General features: G+C 35.2%; 1 long non-coding RNA gene across 1 annotated transcript; it reads left to right on the top strand.

The window, feature by feature from the left end:
- Positions 1-1,409: 1,409 nt before the first annotated feature.
- LOC137635725 (uncharacterized) lies at positions 1,410-3,998 on the top strand. The gene is made up of 2 exons (XR_011042760.1): positions 1,410-2,242; positions 3,472-3,998. It is a non-coding gene; the product is annotated as an uncharacterized lncRNA (long non-coding RNA).
- Positions 3,999-4,469: the final 471 nt, after the last annotated feature.

Here is a 4,469-nt window from a genome sequence, read left to right as displayed (position 1 = left end):
AGATATTTACCTTGTGCCCTGTTTGCTATGAGGGAGATTCCTTCTGACACTCTTGGTTTTTCCCCATTTGAACTCCTTTATGGATACCAAGTAAGGGGACCACTACTAATATTGAATGAGATATGGACTAATACTGGCCTTTCTAATGATACCCAAAATGTTTATTCTTTTCTTTTTGATCTTAGAAACAGGCTAGAGGAAACTTCAAAAATAGCCAGGAAAATATAAAGACTTCAATGGAAATCTACAGTACGTACTTTGACAAGAAAAGTACTCGTAGGCAGTTTAAAGTCAATGATGAGGTGTTACTATTACTGCCAACAGAACACAACAAGTTGTTAGTTGAATGGCAAGGACCATTTAAAGTTCTGCGGAAACTCAATAGTGTTGATTACATAATCGATGTGAAAGGTAAGCCAAAACATTTCATGTTAACTTGCTGAAGGCATATTTTTACAGGTCACAGAATGTGTTATCAGTGGCTGATGAAAATCTGAATAGTTCAATTTCAGATTATTGCTGTGTAACCTCTCATGTAATAGTTTTGAGCGAAGACATCGAAGATCCTATACCTTGTGTTGAAGAAGAAATAACTTCTGAATTAGATATCTGTCCAACTTTAACTCCAGAACAAAAAGGGAAACTAGGAGAAGTACTGGATAATTTTCAGAAGTCTTCTCGGAGATACCAGGTTGTACTTCTACCATAATGCACAAGATTGAATTAACGTCAACAGAGCCTATTCGAAAGAAAATGTACCCAGTACCAGCCCATCTTAAGGAGGAAGTATGTAAAGAAGTAGATAAATTACTGAAACTTGGGATAATTGAAGAAAGTAAGTCTGATTATTGTAATCCTATTGTCATGATAAAGAAACCTGACAACACATTCAGGTTAGCACTAGATTTTCGTGCACTCAATTCAGTAACAAAGTTCGATTCTGAACCTATGCCCTCAATTGATGAAGATTTATTTAAATTTCGTAATATGTCTTTTATTACAGAATTGGATATCACAAAAGCCTATCATCAGGTTATGTTGGACCCTAATGCAAGACCTCTAACGGCTTTCCCTACTTACCGTGGTTTAATGCAATATAGAGGCTACCCTTTGGACTAGTTACTGCATGTGCCACCTACGTTAGATTGATGAAGAAAATCTTTCAGGGAATGAATCATATCTCTATCTATTTTGATAACATATTTGTGATGTCTAATACTTTCCAGGAACATTTGGAAACCTTGAGTGAGGTACTTCGAAGATTGAGAGATCATGGTCTTACAGCCCGTCCATCAAAATGTCATTTTTGTTATGAGAAAGTTAAATATTTGGGTTTTGAAGTAGGTAATAATATAATCAGACCCCTGAATGATAAAATTTTATCTTTGCAACAAATTCAATTCAAAAACTAAGAAGTTATTAAGAAGCTTTTTAGGTTCTGTTAATTTTTATCGACAGTTCATCCCAAATTTGTCTAGCTTAACGTCATCATTAACAGCAAAGCTTAAAAAGGAAGTGAAAGAACCTCTACAATGGAATAGTGAGGAAGAAAACATATTTGAGATTATTAAGAAATACTTCATTGATGCTCCTATTCTTCATATTCCAGAGATAAATAAACCTTTTGTTCTAAGGACAGATGCCTCTTCAGTTGGTCTTGGAGCTGTGCTCCTTCAGTATGATGAAGAAACAGCCTATCCAGTGGCGTATGCTAGCCGGAAACTTCTCCCAAGAGAACAACGGTATTCTACCATTGAGAGAGAGTGTTTGGCTATCTTCTGGGCTGTACGAAAATTCCACTATTATTTGTATGGGAAAGAGTTTTTCATTGAAACAGACCATAAGCCCCTTACCTACATGGAAACTCTGAAATCAGGAAATGAAAGGATTTTGAGATTAATTCTGGGCCTACAACCATATAAATTCAGGATTATATATATATCTGGTCAATCTAACCATTTTTCAGATTTACTGAGTAGAAGCAATTAATGTAACTTGCTTGTGTAAATAGTTGAGAGAGTAAAACATTTCTTCTAATTTGTTTGTAAATTCCAAGGAATTAACTTGTTAAAGGGCCTATGTAAAGGAAAAAATGACGGTATTCAAGTGTAACTTCCTGTTTATTTTTTGTTTAAAGTAACTACCTGTTTTGAGAGTCCCTGGCTAGTTTTCTTGGGACCTCTCTTCTGTTGAATCTAGCACTTTCTGTGCTACTCTCTCAAGCTTCAGAGGACAGCTGCGGGTGTGTCCCTAACCCGTCACGAAGTCCCATTTTGTTCTTGGAAGAATTGTTACATTTTAAGAGAAAGTCAAAAAGTGAAGGAAAAGTCTGTTTTTCCTAACCCTAACTTCCAATGGAATTGTGCAGGAGAAAGACTTAGTGTATGTTCCTCGGTACTACAGGAGAATAGTAGTATACATCGCTTTTCTCTGTTTAATTTCTTGAGAGACAAATATTCAGTGATAAATGTGACTAATATTAATGTTTATTTTTCTGTTTTGATTTTGCATCTTGTTTAGTTATATTTTGGCTATTATTTTACTATTTGGTGCTTATCGTAACTTTTATTATATATTATTGTGACGTGAATTATTTGACTGATTTGCTTCAAAGAGTATTGGGCAACTAGTAATAATGAGGTTGTTTCATAACTGTAATTTCATAGTTGGGTTCTTCATTCTTATTTGAATTTGTTGTTCTTGTTAATTTGATAATCATATTTATATTGTTTTGTATTCATTCGGCATTCATAATTTCTCGTAATTTATATCTTATTTATATGGAACCCTAGTTGTATGTAACTTTAAATATTATTGATAAATATAATACTGGTAAACTTATCTCTTATTTGATTTTCTCCCTTGTATTTTCACAATATTATGAGGTATTATCATGCTATAAACATCATTAAAAGAATCTGATAAGGATATATGGAAATATCCTTTACATATTGGCGACCTTTGCCAGGATAATACTGCATATGTTGTGGGAATCAAGGTGAAATTCACTTAGACATTATCACATGTATATTTTGCGGGGTGAGTAAGAGTTTGTTGCGCATGCTCAATACAGTACAGCCTCTGTGAACAAATCTTTAAGTGACTTTAAGGGTAAAGGAGTTTGACTATCGTAATTGCCTAAAGGGGACAGGAATTACGCCAAGCATGATAGTGTTGGAGCCATAGTAAATTCCACGAGTTACCCTAGTTAAGGAGTCCAGCAAATGCTGACCCTTGTTTCTTAATGCGTGTTAGCATTCAAGAAAAGTGAGTTCTAAGTAGTTGAAAGCTCTTTAGTATTTTGACTGTTAGTGTGTGGACTGGAAGTATATTTTATGGTCTAATTGAGCCTTCTTTATTATATTTTCTATTTAGGTTCCACCATAAAATCAAGACTTGTTACTGTCCTTGGCAACACGCTAGTTTAATTGTAACTGTTTGCTCTAGTTTCATACAATGTCTGAATTACAGTTTTCCTATTGGATCGAGCAAGGAAGAAGAATTGGTTTGGAAGGAAATGGACTTGGTGAATGGGCAACAAGAAAATATGAAGCAGGATTACAAAGAGAAGAAAACAAGGAACAAGAGAGACAAGAACGAGAAGAAAAGAAAGAAAAGGAGAGACAAGAACGAGAAGAAAAGAAAGAAAAGGAGAGACAAGAACGAGAAGAAAGGGCTAAAGAACGAGAACTTAGGAAATATGAAATTGATAGAAGTTTAGAAGAAAGAAGATTAGCGCTTGAGGAAGCAAAGCTAGCTCTTGATAAACAAAGAATTGATGATGGTATTCAGGAAAGTACTGCTCCTAAGGTAAGTGGTATTAAACCACCAAGACTTCTTCCTTATAATGAAGATGAGGACATAACTGCTTACATAATAAGATTTGAAAGTGTTGCTTCCTTATGTGAGTGGCCTGTTAGTGAGTGGGCTACCCGTTTGGCGTTATTGTTTTCGGGCACTGCTTTAAATATTTATTCTACCCTTTCTGAAGAAGAAATTGCAGATTATGTAAGTTTAAAAGCTGCTGTTTTAAGGGCTTTTAAGAGGACCCCTGAACAGTACCGTAAAGAATTCAGATTTGCTAAGATGAGCTCTAAGATTAATTTTTCTCAATTCATGACTCAACTCTTTAGACACTTTGATTATTGGTTTCATTCAAGTGATGTTGATGATTCTTTTGAAAATTTAAGAGAATTTATTGTTGTTGATCAATTTCTCACTGTCTTACCACATGACATCAGACTTTTTATTAAGGAGCAGGAATTATGGAAAGCTAAAGATGTTGCCGAAGCAGCAGACAGATTTGCAGGTGCACATAGATGTTATCCTGGGGATAAGCAGACCCAAAAGAAAAGTCTAAATCCTAAACCATCTCCAGTTGTCACCCAAAGGCCAACACCACTTTGCTATGTTTGTGGTGAAGCTGGACACATGGCACGATCCTGTCCTAAAGGTAAAGCTGCAATGAC

Source organism: Palaemon carinicauda, unplaced genomic scaffold (genome assembly GCF_036898095.1).
Source record: "Palaemon carinicauda isolate YSFRI2023 unplaced genomic scaffold, ASM3689809v2 scaffold1645, whole genome shotgun sequence".
NCBI classification, from domain to species: Eukaryota; Metazoa; Arthropoda; class Malacostraca; order Decapoda; family Palaemonidae; genus Palaemon; species Palaemon carinicauda.
The sequence above is the reverse complement of the archived record's forward strand: the minus strand, read 5'-3'. Positions and strand labels throughout refer to the sequence as shown.